At 50.3% G+C, this 18,547-nt stretch overlaps 1 long non-coding RNA gene across 1 annotated transcript; it reads right to left on the bottom strand.

The window, feature by feature from the left end:
* Window positions 1–13,028: 13,028 nt before the first annotated feature.
* Window positions 13,029–18,018, bottom strand: LOC109118166. The gene is made up of 4 exons (XR_002025475.1): window positions 17,900–18,018; window positions 15,349–15,516; window positions 14,544–14,709; window positions 13,029–13,235 (listed from the first exon to the last, which is right to left on the bottom strand). It is a non-coding gene; the product is annotated as an uncharacterized LOC109118166 (long non-coding RNA).
* Window positions 18,019–18,547: the final 529 nt, after the last annotated feature.

Consider the following 18,547-nt stretch of genomic DNA (forward strand, 5'->3'; position numbering starts at 1 on the left):
GATCTCCTGCTCCCGCTGCAGGCCCTCCGCACTCACACTACCAGGACAGAGACACAGTTAAACCAAGTGAGGCAGCACAAGATTCTGAGGTGGTCGAGAAGGATACAAGGGAGTGGTCACAGAAGGCAGAGGACACCAACTTCAGAGACAGAGTCACCTCCTAGGAGGGCAGGAGACAGGAGGAGATGCAAGGTGCCCGGGCTGGACAACAGCCTGGCGGGGACAGAGTCCCCACATCCCGTGTTACACAAGCACAACCCCCAGCACATCCAGAGACCACAGCAGGGCTCCACCTTCCCTGTGAACCGTGTGACTTCTCTACGTGTTTCAGTCACTGCCGCTGAGGTGTCTGTCAGAGTCCCACGTCTAGAGGCAGTCTAGGCCTCTTTCCACAGATGCAGGAAATGACAGCTTTTTTGATCTTCTTAGGTTCCTCAGTATGAAATCCCTGCCAACCAGCTAAGGCCACCACACAAAATCAGATCCACATCTCAGCCTCAACTTCTCCACACTCAGAGGCTGACTAGCTCCACCTGGGTACAATCGGGTTCCACAGGGACACTGCACACCCTGATAGAGAGCTGCTCCTCCTGCCTTGGTGGAATGGACTCGGAGCACTATTTTCAGCTAACCTTCCTGCATGGGAAACCTGCCTCCTTGGGGACCCACCGCATATGGTCCCCATGCAAGTCCCAGCCTTGACTGTCCAGCTACCCGGGGGCCAGCAGCGGCTGTTCTTTTCTGTCCTCCTCTTCCAGAATCTCTGCAGGCAAATTCACAAATATGCAGTCAGGCACTGAGTACACCCTGTCCCCATCACAGGCCCTGGGCCTCTCTGGTGCGGAAATGGAAATATCTACATGGGATTAGAGGTCCAGCACAAGGTCTCATCCTGATGGAGCACATGAGCACTCCGCTACCCAGAGAACTGCGTGCATGCCAATATTTCAGGTGGCCCAGAGACAACGCGGGGCACTGAGCACAGTGGGCAGAGGGGGCAGGGACACTGAGACAGCTCTGGGAAGGTGACAGCCCTGGGCTCGGGCTCACAAGAACCAGAGGCTGCATCACAGGCCTGTGCTGCGCTTCTTCTCCTTGCACACCTGCCCACCCATCAGCAGGGCTCTCGTGTCAGGGCAGAGGAGTAAACACGAAGAACTACAGGTGTAGACCTTTAGCAGAACTATCAAGAGGATGGGAATGGCCGGGCATGGTGGCTTATACCTGTGATCCCAGCACTCAAGAGGCTGAGGCAGGAGGATTGCTGGGAGTTCAAGGCCAGCCTGGGCTACATAGTGAGTTCAGGCCAGCCTGAACTATATACAGAGTGAGACCCTATCTCAAAAAAACAAAAAAATGAAAAATAAAGAGAGATTGCAAGACCGTGAAGCAGACAGAAACAAGCAGACTTTTGTCTGTGACAACTACAACTATAGCACGTGGAAAACACAGCTGAACTGTGGAAGAGAAACACAAACCCCCACTCATGTCACCCAGCTGCTTGCAGGTGGCCTCCAAGAAACACAGTGGTACCTAGGTTCACTAACTTAATCCATTCTATGATTCTGGTTGCAAACTGAATCAAATCAAATTTGGTCATCAACCAAATCAAATTTTCCCATAAGGGGCCAGGGATTTAGCTCAGTGGTTCTGCTGTGCTTGCCTCACAAGGACAAGGTCCTGAGTTCGAACCCCAGTACAAAAAAAAAAAAAGAAGAATTTCCATTAGGTCAATGTCGAACCTAACAACTGGATTGGATTTGGTTAGTGACCAGTTTGGTCTGAAACCAGAATTGTGGAAAGAATTTAGTTTGTGGACCAAGGAAGCACCATGATTTGAAGAGACTGGGAGACAGAGGACAAGTTTTGCTGACAGTCCAGCCATGCCCTTGAGCTATCAGAAGAGGAACCCAACACTGCAGCATAAAGAACGGGAAAGCTGGACAATAGACAGAGAAGCCGAGACCAGACTGAGAGGGGTGACACCAACAACCGGAACAGAAATGCAAAGGGCCTGCGCCAGGCTCACCAGACTAGACAAGGCTCAGAAAGGACATGTGTGCTCCAAAGAGTATCAGCCGGGCCGGGGACTTGGCTCAGTGGTTCCGCCACCTGCCTGCCAAGCACAAGGACCCGAGTTTGATCCCTGGTCCCAAAAAAAAAGTATCGACAGAAATATTCAAACACCAAATGAAAAGAGGTAAGAGAATGAAATAACTTAAATTAAAATACAGTCAAACAAACAAACAAAAACCACTTGGCTGGGGTAGGAACTCAAAGGTAGAAGATTCCCTACCACTAAAAATAACATAAGTAATATTTTTAAAATTCACAGAACAGCACCAACAAAATTTCTTGGGAATAAAAAAGGTTTATAGCAAGAATTCGGGATGTATGGGTAATACACAAATCCACTGTTCTCTCACATGTACCAGGATCACACAGAATTTGAAGTAAAAATACATTACATTTCTATTAGCAAAATAAATAAAATTCTAATGTGTGAACCTAGCAAAACATGTATAACGAAATGACTTCATGGCCAGCTACACAAATGTAAACACAATCCACAAATGTGAAGAAGGCTCACAGCTGACAAAGTGTAAGTTCTTCCTGACTTGATCTACCAATTCTAACCGATTACAATTTAAAACCATCAGGGCCAGGTGTGGTGGTGCATGCCTGCAATCCCAGCACTCAGGAGGCCGAGGCAGGAGGATCGAGGTGAGTTTGAAACCAGCCTGGGCTACATAGTGAGCTCCAGGTCAATCTCAACTACATAGTGAGACATCCCCCCATCTTAAACAAACAAACAAACAAATAAACAATTTAAAACCATCAGATGATTTTGATTCTCAAGTTTATTTGGAGTCGAAAGACCAGAAAAGCAAACCCAACACTGACAGAGAACAAAGTCAAAGCTCTGGCAGGGCAGTGCTGGGAGGACAGGCACAGACGAGCATCCAAGAACAGAGCCCAGAACCAGAGCTCACCAACAGAGCTCACCAAGGAGTGGGGCTGTTCACAAAGAAAGGAGAGTCTTTAAAGAGAGGTGCTAAAACAAGTGGACGGGTGCCCAGGGCTGATCAGAGGCCTGGATACCCATGAGGGGGAACAACAGGGAATAAAGAGATCAGACACAATATTCAAGATGCAAGGAGACCCAGAGGAGCCTGCCTCTAGTGGAAAGACTCAACAATCTCCACGGGTGACTGGCTTTTATTAGCCAGCAAGAAGCATAGGGAGATCGGGGGTTGTGTCATTCGCCTAACAGTAATGGTTGAAATATTTTGAAAAGCAGGGAGCAGGTTGAACTTTTACAAGGGGAGTGTGTGAAACGGAACAGGTTCTTGTCTATATCTGGATGCCAACCCGAGTTAATAAAGAACGAGCATTCTTTTTTTTTTTTATTTTTTTGGTACCCAGGATCAAACTCAGGTCCTGTGCTTGCGAGGCAGGCGGTGGCACCACTGATATAAACCTCTTGTGGAACTAGAATTCTTTACATTGTCCTTAGCAGATGTTATCTTGCCATGGGAGTTCTGTGATTACGAGCATTCTCCTCACAGCCACAAAGCACACAGCTTTCTGTATGCTTTTCTGTTTCCGAAGGCAGGTTACATCAGCCTTGGGGCTCTGGGGCATAAGTCACACAATTTGGCCCCCAATAATTCCTCATATATCCTGGTCCCCAACAGACAGGCACTGGCCACACAAAAAGCAACTCTACACAAAGACCATACAGTTTCCCCCAAATTAAAACAGAACAGATTGTAGACATGGCATTAGAAACATTTTTTACAAGAGAAGATGTCACGCGCACCTCGCCAGCAAGGAGCACGCAACACTCAGGATTCTTCTGAAGCACGCTTTATTGGAGGTTCTTCTGCATTCTTCAAGATGGCGGAAAGACCCCGAGCCGGATGCGAGCCTGCCTTTTATAGCCTCTTGGGTGACGTGGCCCATTTCTATTGGTCAATGCCGGCCTGCGTCATTCTGACGAGCCAAGCGCCTCTTCTGCGCAGGCGTGAACCACCGTCACCGGCGGATTCACCTCCGGAATTCATGCAGGGCATGAAGAACCCGGAAATAATGGCGCGTGACAACTCCCCCTTCCTTAAAATAACTAGAGCTCAGGAGGAGCCTGTCAACCACCCCGGCCGGAAGGTGGTCGAAGCAGGTATTCCATGTGAGCAACTGTTGGATCACCTTAGCTCGTGCAATGAGGAGAACCTCTGAGCGGTGCAAAGGCTGATCAACAAGATTGTAAAAGGACATGCCTGATTCTGGTGCAATGGACTAATCCACAGAGTGCAGAGGCCATGTCCAAGGAGGTAGAGAGATGCAGATATTTATGGCTCCCGAATGAGCAAGGCATAGGCAGATAATGACCAACGTTCAAGCTATTGTAAATTGGCCAACCAAACAGCAGGCGAGTATCCGGCTTCAAGGGCAGCAAAAGCTTGCATCAACATGATATTATCATTTTGTCTCTGTCGTCTCAGCTTACATAACCACCAAAATCCCAAAAACACTGCCAAAGCCAACAAAGCAATCATTGATCCCATTCCAGCCCACTCCTTCAGAATAGATACAGCACTTGCAATCCAATCAGATATACCTTGTGCAAAAACAATGTCTACTCGGGTAGAATTAACATGAGCAATGGCTACTCTCAATTGTCTAACCAAGTGATCAAAACGTCCCGTCCAATTTGATGTCAAATACATAGAGAGTTCCCTAGATAGATTCGCAGCTTCTGACATATTATGATATTGTACAGGTGTAACACAGAGTCCTGGCATCCTCCACATACATCCTATTTGGGCCAATTGCCATAACACATCAAGTTGCTCTTGCACTAAATCAACCCTTTGATTAACAATCATTAACCCTCCCTTCAAATGAGCATTAACAGAGGTTTGCATATCGAGCGCAGAGGCTACATTGGCTGACAAATTATTCAAAGCGGTTGCGGTTTGTACTGACGTGGAAAGAGAGACGGCGGCTGCGGTCGCACCAGCGGCTGCAATAGTTATCGCCGATACTATTGCTGCCGTAATCCCAAAGTCTCTCTTAGATCTTACAATACTCAAGGGATTCGAGACTTCCGTTGGTACAGGAATGAATCGAGGCATTCGAACGACCACAGCATGAAGAAATTTGGTAGCGTCCCAGCAGGATGCGTACCAACAAGTATCATTGGCACAATTCAGTTCCATAGTCTGTGAGAGAGTCACATTAGCCACAAGCCAAAGAAATGGTGGCCACACGCAAACTGGAGTGGGTGCGAAGGTGATGTTGCGCAGACCATTGAAGTGTTGTGGTGATGTTGATGGTCCTGTTGTTGGTGGTGAAAAGAACTAACCATAAGTAGGTGGAGCAGAAGAGAAGAGAGAATACCTGGACCAAAGGGTTATTGTCATAAACAATATGCTGGAAAACCTGCATGGTCAAACAATATAAATACATTTTGTATACCAGAAAAATAGCAATAATAATTATAATGAATTCTTATATCCTGTAATGTGGCTTTGTATCAACAGGATCTTCCCCCCCCTTTTTTTTTTAACAGAAAATAACCATCAGAAACATATTTATAATTCAGACCTTTGATAACCAACAATATTCCCAACAACATATTTAACAAGATGTATCTTTTTATAAGGCTATAAAAAATTATTTTGGTGGCTCCCATTAGTGAACAAAGATCAGAATAAACTTTCTGAGCAGCTGCTTCTTTATTCACCAACAGGAGCATATCCAAACTTGAAGGTTGTATTTAAATATCTTTTAAATTTTTTATTTGATCCTATAAAGCCAGGTTGTAGAAATCAACAATCTACTTGCATTTGACGTCATTCTGATCAAGAACATACAAACATCTTTGAACATTTAAGACAGACAAACATATAACACTTAAGACAGACAAACATATAAGACAATTTTAACGAGTGCACTCAGATGGTTTTGGCCAATTGAATTATCTTACTACTTCCTCTTTTTCGGGCGGCTCCCCTGAGGACTCCGACGCGGTCTCGGAGTCCTCCGAGGAGCCCTCCGAATTACTTTCCTTTTCTGCTAATGTTAATCTTTTTAGTTCATCTAGGGCAGGGTAGAGGCCCGTTGAGGCCTCAATAGGGCCGGAAATTTGGCTCCCTTCTTCTTGAGCTCCCGTTGTTCTCCGTTTTTGTCTAGACTTACTTCTTTCTTCCCTCTCCGTTTCTGATACACTGTCTTGATGCTCCCTGAACAATTTTTGTCCCTCCCGCACCTTATCATTGCAGCGTTTATCCTCCAAACAGGCTCTAATCATCTTCCACACTGGTAAAACCCCCGGTCTTAAGGTATTCTTATCTTTCTCTCGCTGGAGGTCTTTTCCTAATTTTTCCCAGGATGGGATCGTGAGTGACCCGGTACCGCTGAACCAGGGCGCCGCTCGATCCACTTCCTTTAAAAACCTCCTTAAAACCTGCTCCGATATTTTTAACTCCCTTTCCTTCAACAGGCTTTGTAAAGCATAAACCAGTGATTGTGAAGTTGAATTCCCCATTTCTCCCTTATCTACGAAAGTAGGCGACCGACAAAGTTAAACCTGTTGGAGTAAACAAATTAAAACACCCGCCCACACCAGACAGCGTACCTCTCGGAAAGTTGGTGGATCCTCCCCTCCTGCTGCTCAGTTCTGAATCCTCCTGAAGTCAGGGGTCTCCGCTGATGCCGGCGATGATGGTCGTCGCTTCCCGGGTTTCGGCACCACTTGTCACGCGCACCTCGCCAGCAAGGAGCACGCAACACTCAGGATTCTTCTGAAGCACGCTTTATTGGAGGTTCTTCTGCATTCTTCAAGATGGCGGAAAGACCCCGAGCCGGATGCGAGCCTGCCTTTTATAGCCTCTCGGGTGACGTAGCCCATTTCTATTGGTCAATGCCGGCCTGCGTCATTCTGACGAGCCAAGCGCCTCTTCTGCGCAGGCGTGAACCACCGTCACCGGCGGATTCACCTCCGGAATTCATGCAGGGCATGAAGAACCCGGAAATAATGGCGCGTGACAGGAAGAGACAACAAAGAAAAATATCTACGTGAACTGCATCAGGGCATCTCTTAGCGAGACGAAAGGGCACAGTCCACAAAAGAAAACGAGTAAGTCGGACTGTGACAAACTGACCTCTGCCCCATGCACACTGCTGAGACCCCTCACCGGTGACCGCACCCTGGGAGGAAATCCTCGCAAACCACATGGCTGATCATACAGGGGCTGGGACTTCGGGGATCGGGGTGAGGGAGGGATGCGTGCTGGGATGGACACAGTGGACTCTTAGGGCGGGAAACGTTCTGCGTGACAGCGAAGGGGGCCTACGTCATGACACCTGTTCCCAAGCCCACGGGACGCACAGCAGAGTGAACCTGATGGACACGCGGTCCTCGGTTACTAGTAACTATCACCGCGGCTCCTCGCTCGCAGGGAAGCAAACGCAGCAGCCTGGCTGTGTCAGGAGCGGAAATTCTCTCCAAGGGAGGTGATGAAGTCTGCCGGGTGCTACAGAATCAAGGGCCTAAACCAGCCCCAAAGGGTGAGGGGCGTTATCTTTCCTTAGTGCATTTTCACCATTCTCTTCCTGCATAGGACAGTGAACAAGACCGTATGATCCATTTTCTGCGGATCAGGAGACAGGAATTCAGGAAAGAGGAGTGATCAGTCACGCACAGTCAGCACAGAAGCTGTCAGGAAACTTCCTTAGTCTAGGATGACGTTTACTCTTAACGAGCTGCCCCCTGCCACAGTCCCCTTGGTGGCTCTAAAACCAGATGGATGTGGCCGCCAAGACAGAGGCCAGGTTCCCTCAGGGGCAAAGCGCACTGGATGCTGCGACCCCACAGGGTGCATTCACTCCCGAATTTGCCACAGCTCTACAGGACAAGGACGGCTCATCAAACAAGTCACGCCGTGAGTCAGCGACCCGCGAGCGGGACGGTAAAGCAGCCCAGTGCAGTCCGGACCTGAGGCCTCCTCACTGGGCCTGAGCATGAGGATGAGCTGCTCCGCCAGCCTGCACTCCTTGGCCAGGCCCGTCGGCGGCCATGCTCCTTGGGGAGTCAGGGTGACCTCGGCCGAGGAGGACCTCCAGAGTGTCCTTCGGCAGCAGTGACGCCACTCTCCTCTCTTTCAGCTTCCTGGTTAACCCAGAGAGCTCCCGTTCCTGCTCTTGAATGAGCAACATGGACCGCTGGGAGGGAGAGAAGCAGCAATGTGAGCCTGCAGAGAGGTGCATGGTGTTACAGGGGCACTGAAAAGAGGATTTGTGAGGAGACCCGTGGCCCCTCAAGCGGAACTCAGGCACGCGTCTGGACAGTCCTGTGGCAAAGGAAAAGAAGACAGAGTGAAGGGCTCTCCTGCATCACCAAGCACTCAAGTGGACTCGCGACACTGCCCTCGGCTCTCCTCCGTAATCCAAGCCTGGTGTCTCCTGGTCTCCTGCCTAAAGATGTCCTGTCACTTCCCCACGTGGCCTTGGAAGTTTCTGTGTCAACACACAGTGCCCTGGGCAGAGCTGGGACGGACACCCGACACAGATACGTGTCCGGTTACAGCCGGGGTAGCTGGAGAAAATGGACGACCAGGGCTCTGCAGGCTCGGGGAGACACGAATCTTCAGAATGGAGGGAGGACGCACCTTCACCCCTCAGGAGGTGACCAGAGGAAGAGGGATGAAGGAGGGACCGCACTACACCAAAGGCTGCACCTCCACAACCGGCACATGGTTGTTCACTTTTTTCTGCTTAGTTTTATGTTACATGAAATTGAGCTCGATATATTTTTTAAAAGCGCCAATGAGCGTCTTTAGATTGACCTTAGTCCATCAGCTACCACCTCTTTCTTCTCCACGTTTTCTGGCCCACTTTTTCATAGGAGCCCGTGCCTGTGAGACTGCTGCCCTCCCTGGCCCACGCCAGCTCTTGGTTCTCATGCCTGAGCTGCCCCTTCAGATGCTCACACACCTTTCCCCCGTCCCTTCCCTGGGCTGCTTGGTCAGGGGAAGCTTTGGGGCAGCTCCCGCTCTTTCGGCTGCAGCTTCTCCCCCATGAGAGAATCCACATCATCTTTGCGCCTTACACCTCCTTAGGAAAGAGATGCACCTGCCTCAGTGGGCAGCTGGACACGCGGCTGTGGGCAGCCCCTGCAGAGGCACAGGCCACGCCCACGGAGGGACAGGGCCAGCTCAGCACCAGGCTCTCCACAGCTCCCATTTCCACCTTGTGATTTCCCAGGGTCTCAAACAGCTCCAGTGTGACGGCCTCCGTTAGAGATGAGGACAAAGCTGCCAGGCAAGGGCGCTGACAAATGACTCCGCCGGTGCGAGAGTCAGAACTCACATCCCCGTCTGAATGGGGGTCCGGGACCCCTGGGCAGCCAGGCCCGCGGCCCCTGAACTCACACCCTTAGCTGGGCACGAAGCGGTGCCAGCTCTGTTCTTGGAGTGGAGCTGAAAGTTCCCGTGGGCTGGGATTCCTGCGAGGACGAAGGTTCTCAAAGACATAGAAGAAAACTCTCTCCTGGCAGTGTGTGCACAGTGTGTGGCGAGACAGCGTATCCGACGTGGCAAGGAGCGGACGGGAAACGCCCAACCCTGGAGAGCTGGTGCTCAGGTGGCAGCAGGGCCCCCGGGAGCGGGCACCCGTACCAGATGCTGCTGCAAGAGTGTCACCACGACGGACTCAGAGCTCACTGCGGCCCAGGGACGGAGAGACTGGGGGAGACCACGGAACAGGAGGAGCCCGAGGGCACCGAGGCTGAGACTCCGGATTAGAGCTCAGGACGGCCTGGCACCCGCGCTGCACACTCTTCCTGCACGGGCCCTGGGGTGGCTTTCTCCTCTGTCACCCGCGACATCTCTTCCTGCAAAGCCATCTGAGTCTGTGGACGACGTGAGGGAAAGGCAGGCGGCCTGTTCCCAAAACTCATCTGGAGACTCCTTCACACGGTTCACTCTTATCATTTTGAGTCCCTTTCAACTGACCAAAAAGCCCTCCCAGGGAATCGCGGGTCACCGTGAGGACTTCGGGCTCAGAGGGGTGACGGTCCCTGTGGGGATGGTGCCGGCCGAGCGCCGTCCCCTGACTCCTCCGTCACCACAGCCCCGCTCCTGCACAGGCCAGCGGGCTCTGCTCTGGGGCCGACGGGGAGGACGGCGCCCTGCCTGTGACCCTGGGCGGACTGCAGCTGGCGCGCGCTCCCGGACACCTCCTCTCCTGCGGCCTCACGTCTCAGCGCAGACCTTGAGGAACACCTGGACCTGCTGCCCAGCCCCACCCGAGAGTCCGCAGTCTGTTATCCCGACACGGCCCCCGCCGAATCACAGCGACCGGCTCTCCTGGGCTCCTGAGAGGAGCCTGAGCCCCGAGGAGCAGGTCTCCCCACTGCCATTCAAGTCCCTGGTCTCCATGGTGACAATGGTGGCCGCCACAGGTCCAGATAGGAGCGGAATCCCCCTGTGCTCCTCTGAAACCTGTCACCCCCAGCTTTCCCCGGCATAACCAGCAGGTGCTGTCTCCACTCAGACTGCACAGAAGCATCAGGTCAAGACAAGGCCGCTATTCCAGAACTTTTGCGGAGGCCAGAGTAACTCCATATTGTAATAAAAGGCTCCATTTCATACTGAGCCTGACCTAAAAATAAACCCAATTGTCTTGTGACTGCTGAGCAAGGCAAACTAGTTCCTGGGAAAACAACACATTGTATAGAAGTACAGAATGTTCCGTTAGATAAGACCACCTGGCACCCTTGAAACTCGGCCACACCCCAACAACAGCCAATAAGACTTGAATGTAGTAACTAACCAATCATAGTAGAGATAAAGCTTGTTACTATGGCTAATGTATCCCAAAACCTATAAAAAGCGGCTTGAAATTGCTTTTCGGGGTCTCCAATCTCCGACTGGCAGACCCACTGCACGCTGTGCTAATAAAGTGCTCTTGTGTGTTGCATACACGAGTGATCTTCTTGGGGACACGGCGCTCAGGCACAACACTTTAGGCCAGGAGTGATGCTACACGCCTGGAGGGTCTGAGAGGGGACACAGAGGGTCCTCCCCAGAATGGCCGGACCTATTCTTGAGAAAAGCAGACCATTCCCTGCCTTCAACAGGAATTGTAACCAGGATTTTTACCAGGGTCCCACCCCACTCCTCACTCTAAATTGGGGGAAACTGGTAAATGCTTTGAGCCTCAGTTTTCCATCCAGGTGAAGGGCAAAATACCAACTTCTACCTTTCTAGGAATATGGGAAGGTAAATTACTTTTGATAAAGTGAAGAAAAGAATCAGTTTAGGAGACTGTTTCATTTGTGGAAAGAAAACAGAACCACTCGTCACCCTGGTCACTGTGAATCCACACAACTCACCATGTTTCTGCACTTTTGTCCAGGGAGCCGAGAGCTGCTTCAGGTCTAACAACTTGATCTGCGGTCTTCAAACTGCAGTTCACTCTCTCCCATCCGAGAGCTCTTACACCCACTGAACTCCACAACGTTCACCTCAGCCCTGGGAGTGGGGCTGAGTGGTACTGCCACGGCGACCTCAATGGCAGACGTTCACCCAAGGACTGTGGAGAAGAAATCCAGATACAACCTGGGTTAAAATCTAAGGAAATCAGTCTGGGCATAGCAGCACACACACCCGCGAGTGTGTAATCCCAGCACTTGGGAGGTTGAGGCAGGACTGCTGCAAGTTCGAGGCCAGCCTCAACTACATAGCAAGACCCTGTCTTAAAAAAACAAAAACCAAGGAAATCGGCTAGGTTGGATCGGGACCGAGGCAGGACAGTAAGCACACTGATGAACTCACCATTGAGAACAAGTTGATCAACACCCCAGCACACTTGAGAATTTCACAGTGAAAACAAGTACTCAGAACCCGAGTTCAGAGCAGAAGGTACTGCCTGCAGCTCAGACCCAGACAGAGAGAGGCAGTTACGGCCCAGTGTGCCTGGCAACAGGTGACAGTTACAGCAGGGAACTGGAAGGTGGGGATGTCACGGAACGCCAGGAAACCCTGCCTTCCAGCTGCCTGGGCTTCTGGTGGCTTCAGAAAGTCCCCACCGATGAGGACTTCCCACTCATCCACTACCCCCAAAGGTTGTGCACCCTTGGACTGATCCCAACAACCTGTTTCTCAAAAAATGTAGGCATATTTCTCAGAGTTCATGCTGCTCATGTTTAACACATCAAAATGGAAATTGGAGTGAAGAATTTTGCGGGGGGAGGGTACCGGGGATCGAACTCAGGACTACGCGCTTGCAAGGCAGGCGGCAGTCCCACTGAGCTAAATCTCTGACCCATCAAAACAGAAACTGTTTCCCAACAGTGTACAGTTTTTCTTTTTTTTTTTTTTGGTTTTTTTGAGACAGGGTCTCACTATGGAGTTGAGACTGACCTGGAACTCAGTATGTAGCCCAGGTTGATCTCAAACTCACAGCAATCCTCCTGCCTCAGCCTCCCGAGTGCTGGGATTACAGGTGTGCACCACCACACCCGGCGCAGTGTACAGTTTCTTTAGGGTGGTCTAGAGGTTACTATGCCATTTCTTTATCATTAAAAGTTCTTGGAGGTTTTGTTAACTCCAAACTATAAAGCTAAGGAAATGTAAATGTGTAAAACTATCAGGATATTCTCTGAATATTCACCCCCTGCAGGTTAACTACACAGCCCAGGCTGGCCTCAAACTCATGGTGATCATCCTGCCTCAGCCAGCATGAGAAAGTGAAAAGAAGAATCACATTTGGAGACTATTTCATTTGTGCAGAGAAAACAGAACTGAGTGTTAGTGTTACAGGTGTGTGCCACTACACCTGGTATCACCCATTTCCAAACCCACGAAATGTGCAGAACAAAGAACATCACACAACACAAAAACATTAGTAAATTAGTAGGGCTTTAATTTTTTTTTTTTTTTCCATACCGGGTATCAAACTCAGGACCTTGTGCTGGCCAGGCAGTCTGAGGCACCACTGAGCAAAATATCCGGCCCAAGGCTTTAATTTTTTGTCGTCATCAAATATCATCCTGGTTACCGTACGCCCTTTTTGTGCTGGCTTCTCTCTCTCCTTGGGAAAACTGTTGGCTTTTGACATCACTAGCCTCTTCCTCAAGGTTGGGTTGCTTTTTGTGGTTGTTTTTTTTAATGCCACTAAATTGTGACTTCTGGATTACACATTAGCCCCACAAGAGCTTCTCCTAGCTGTAAACGGGATTAAAATAGTTCAGTACCAAACCTTGAGTACCTGGAATTTCTGTTTGGGGAAGACATGTAAATAGGACGGTACGTGTATATCTGCATTCCATTCACCGGAGAATGGAACAAAACACGGCCCATCAGCAGCTGTGACTGGACACCACCGACAGATGCGCATGAGCTAACTGAGAGCTAAATCCGTGAGCACAGCGTGGTTAAGTCACGGCCAGGAGCCTGGGTGGTGATGAGCCAGTGCATACGCGCTGTGGGACCCAGTGACACCAAGGCTGAGGCTTAGCAGCAGGGCGGCCAGCCAGAGGGGGAGATGCCTGACCACCCTGTCACTTTCTCAGCACTGTCCCACCTAGGTACCGTGGCCTGCAGCTTCGGCAGAGATGCTCACGTGGCCAACTTTCAGGTTAGTGGTTAGACTTCCTGATTCGGGGAGGCAGCAGGGGTGATCCTGGACTGCGGAGCATCCATGTCCCAGTGAACGAAGGGGGACTGGACCAACCGAGAAAGTGGCTACCTTCACCCCACACCGTCCTCCAGTGGCACCACGGGATGCCAGGGGTTTTCAGATGATCTGAGACTCTGAAGAAACCCTTGGCCTCCATGAGAAAAGTACACTGGTAAAAAAGTAGAGGATAAACGTAGTACAGATGACTGCAGACCCTCGGCTCCAGGTTGAGTGTCCAGCAGGTCCCTATCTGCGCCACACACCTTTTTCTAACACACAACATCACCTGAGCCAGCTCCTTTGTGGTTCTAAAGTCCCCCTCTCTGTCATCATCCGCTCATTTTATACACAACTGGTTTTTCTACTGTCACTACCCTGGGACCTGTTCTTTCTTTCCCTGGAGTCACAGCCATGTTTGCCAGCAGGCTGAACAGATGAAGGGCCCACCTTCCTGTGAGGTCAACAGAAAGGAGTGGTTCTATTAGTCATCTGGCTGTCCTTGGGGACCCCTGGGGAAAGAGCGCTCTACAGGAGTCACCATCACGGCTGAAGGCCACCAATGCACTCTCCCCACACCCACACGGACCCCTCTCTTGCACTGAATCCCGCCTGCTTCATTTTCTCAGCAGGATTTTTTTTTTTTTTTTGGTACTGGGGATTGAACTTAGGCCCTTGCGCTTGCAAGGCAGGCAGTGGAACCACTGAACCCCCAACCCTCTCAGCAGGATCTTCACCTAAGGCTCTGCAGTCTATGTCTGGTGGCTTCTCCTGATGTTGCTACTACTTAAATCTAACCATTACCCACGAAAGGAAACCAGAGACGGGACCCAGGTGAAGTTTGTGTGAACCCATACCTGTAGGACACTCTGGAGAGATTCTCCGGGGTCCTTTTATCCTAAATCTTCAGGAGGCAGAGAGCCCAGGGCTGTGCCCCGTCACTGGCCGATTCCCTTTCTCCAGGTGGGCTCAGCACTGTCCATGACAGGTGTTGTCACCGACAATCCTCAGTCCTTAGTGACCCTGGTGCAAACACACGAAGCTCCTCTCAGTAAGGGCTGCTGTGCCCACCTCTGTGTTCCCCATGTCACCATCACAATGCTTCAAGCACAGGCCGCAAACATACTGCATGAGCTGAACTACTGCAGTTTCAAGCTCTAGAGCTCAGTAGAGCTTTTATATCATGCATGGAGAGGACAAGATGAGCACAACAGGGTATTAGCTGATTCTTCTTTTAGTAAAATAAAACTTACTGTTGCAACATCGTAACACCAGAGTTTTAGCCTCATACTCACCCCTATATTTTCAGTACAAATACAAAAATTGCTTTAACACGTTCCCACTGGCTTCAGTCACCAGCAGTACATGTGTAACTTCACATCCAGCAGCTTTTCTGTCAGTGGCAGAAGTGGTCGTCATGCATGTACCAGTGGTGGTTCAAACTGCCCAGCAGTGAGTGAGACATACAGATTATGGTGCCATCATGAAAGGGTTAAATTTTCTACCCTATTTATTTCAAATTTGAGGATAAAACAAGTATCACAGTTGTAGGAATATAACCAGTATGTAATTTGCCTTCATGCAGGGAGAGAATAATGAAGTTGAAAGGCTCTTATCAGAGAGAGCCAAGCACGTGGCAGGGGGAAGCTTGTTAAGTCTTACCAAACTGGCCTCTTGGTTTCTGCAGCAGACAGGAACACAGTCAAGGACACTGATGTGGCCTCCTTCATCCTCACACCTGGGCAGTGAGTGGCTTTCAGCCAACGTGGAGTAAAGGAGGTGGTGATCTGCTAAGAGGTCACAGTCATTACCTTCAGATCGGTGTTGCAACTGTGGGAAAAGCCAGCCAGAGAATCAACACCAACGCTGATGCGGTTCCACCCCGCAGCTGCTCCCCTGTCCAAGTCCTTCTCATCACTTACTGCATTCCGGGCTCTGGGGATGCTGGGGTGACAGTTTCTCTGTCTCTGTCTGTACAGTTCCCAGTTCAGGCCCAAGCACAGAGAAGGACCTTAATTAACAGTGCTTGCTCAACGAAAGCACTAACGTGGTTGCAAACTTCCCATCATTGCAAAGGTGTTTCTGCCCACATGTGCTTGGCGTCCTGTCACAGACCAGCTCCTTCTCCAGGAGAAAACCATCACCGCTTGAGAGAGCAGTTGCCCACACAGCCCTGCCTGCTGATGTCCACTGTGAGCTCTGGTGAAACAAGACTGCACTCAGGGCCTCCTCTGCTGCTCTCCTGTCATGAAGTACAACATCTCTGCTCTGTCCACCGCATCTGTGCTGCCATGTGTCCCAGTGCAGGGGAAATGTCACATATTGTCCAAACTGTTTGTATTCTCCCTCTCAGGGATTTGGGTTCTTCTGGGAAATCATTCCGATATCTAAACTCCCAAGTTTTAATACGGGGTGAGAAAACCTGAACAATTACTAAGTATGTGAGAGATGCTGTGTCCAAATCTTCACTGGGTGAAAGTGGAGAAGGACACAGGAGGTCTCCCGAGTTCTGCACCTCCCTAAATTACAGCAGAACAGCTGAAGGTGCGGGTGCCACCTTCACCTGCTCACACTTTCCTGCTGAGCATCTACAACGGGGACAGCTCCAAATTCTAGTCCCTGTGGCCTGGGCCGGGCCCTCGCGGTCCTATCTGCCCTCCCTTGAAGTTGGTGCTTCCAGGCCACATAGTCCTGTTCTGAGTCCACCCAAGAAGCTCCGTGGCCAGGTGCAGAATCCACTGTGGAATCCCTGTCCCTCCCGACCACACTGCTCAGTGGAGGCCGTGACTGGAAGGCTGGAGGACATGTGCCATCCTCAGCTTCCCTGCAATTTCTTATCCAACTTTTCCTCCACATTTTTGGTTTCCACCTAGTCTACCACGGCCTTATCCGTTCTGGGGAATTTTCTTCCTCTACCGTGCCCACTTTCTCTCTTCCTTCTGCTCCTTTAGTTCTGGTTTCTCAGGATGTGGGCTCAGCTTGGCTCCTGCAAGGGACACAGTTCTTTCTCTTGTTCTAAGCCACTGAGAAACTGCAGCCCCCAAAGAACGCTCAGACATTTAGCCCAGACACTCCCTCCACCAGCAAGTCCTCCCTAACCTTTTACCCTGATGGAGGCCCCCAGCCCTCTCCTGTCTTCTTCCTGCTACTTTTCACATGCTGGGCTGACAATGTCTACCCAGGGACATCCCAATCATGACACAGTTGGAGACTGTGATATTGATAGAGGACCACAGAGAGCACCACAGCGATGGGGGAAAAAAGCCAAACTCCAGGGGTACTTAGCCTGTTACTCATCAAAAGCATGATTTAGCCAGGCGGGGTGGTGCACAACAGTAATCCCAGCACTTAGCAGGCTGAGGGAGGAGCATCACTGCAAGTTCAAGGCCAGCCTGGGTTACACGGTGAGTTCAAGACCCTATCTCAAAGGGAAATAAAAGCATGATTTGTATTACTTCTGAGATAATTAAAAACTTAAAAGTGGTTTTTGTCAAAAGAAAAAAACTGGGCTGGGGATTTAGCTTAGTGGTTCTGCTGCCTGCCTCACAAAAGAGCAAGGTCCTGAGTTTGATTCCCAGTACCAAAAAAGGAAAAAAAAAAAAAATGAGGAGGAGGAGGAGATGGAGGAGGGGGGGGAGATGGAGGAGGAGGAGGAGGAGGAGGAGGAGGTAAAAAGAACAACAGGTAGAGCAAAGTTGCCCTTTCATTTTGTGAACTCTGCATCCAATCCTCAGCTCTGCACAGAGGCAGGTCTAAAGGGAGACCAGAGGTGATTCTTTGCCTCACTGCTGACTTCCTGGCTCTCTCCACGTCTTCCCCGTCAGACACTGCAAACACTACTGAGCTGGCACCTGGACCCGTCTTGGATGTCTGACTTCCTTCATAGGCCCATGTACACATTCAGGACAAATACACAAAAATCCCAATAAACACTGTCAGCCCACTAAATCTGTGTAGCCAAATCAAGAACTGTGTTCTTTTAAAATGAGGGCAGTGTTGCCGGCACCTCTTACTCGAGGCAGGGCCTGAGGAAGACGCTGGTGGGCAGCAACGGGGCCTAACGCAGCTGAACCACGGTCTGTGCGTCAGTAACGCCGACTCGTCTCATTCGAAAGCTCTAAGAGGTCAGGTCAGCGTCCCTACCAGCAAGTGTCCAGCCGGCGCCAGACAGCTACCGAGGCCTGTCCCGACCTAGCGCCCGGGGCCTGCTCACCTCTGTCCGCAGGCCTTGCACGCCTTCCTCTCATCGCTGCCGTCAATGTCCTCGTCCTCACCGAGCCGCAGCCCTTCTTCACGTCCACCTCCACAACAGGAGTGAGGCGCATGACCGGAAGCAAGCGCTCGGGGGCGTGGCTCGGCAAGCGGAAACGCATCACTTCCGGCAGTGGCAGTGCGGGAGGAAGGGACCCTCCTGCTTGGCTGACCCGCTGAACTGATCAGTGGCCATGGCTGTGAACTGCTGGGCCCATCGCTGTTTCCTTGATAACTGGAAAAGAGCAAGGCCTTCCCCCTGTTTCCTATTGTGAAAGTTCTGTTACCCATTTTTTGAGACTTTTTATGAGAAATAGATGTTAGATTTTGTCGAGTACTTTTCCTACATCTGCTAAGATGCTCGTATGATTTTTGTTTTCTTTTTAAAGTTGTTAATATGAAGGGCTGGCAATTTAGCTCAGTGACACCGCGCCTGCCTCACAAGCACAAGGCCCTGAGTTCGATCCCCAGTTCCACACACACAAAAATTATTAATATGATAAATTATGTTAATTTTCTAATATGAAATTTTGCATTTATGTCTGCAATTTTCTGTCATGACGTATTATCCTTTTAATATAGAGTGAGATTTTATTTGATAAAATTTTGT

Source organism: Fukomys damarensis, unplaced genomic scaffold (genome assembly GCF_012274545.1).
Source record: "Fukomys damarensis isolate Sample0158 unplaced genomic scaffold, DMR_v1.0_HiC HiC_scaffold_32, whole genome shotgun sequence".
In the NCBI taxonomy this organism is placed as follows: Eukaryota; Metazoa; Chordata; class Mammalia; order Rodentia; family Bathyergidae; genus Fukomys; species Fukomys damarensis.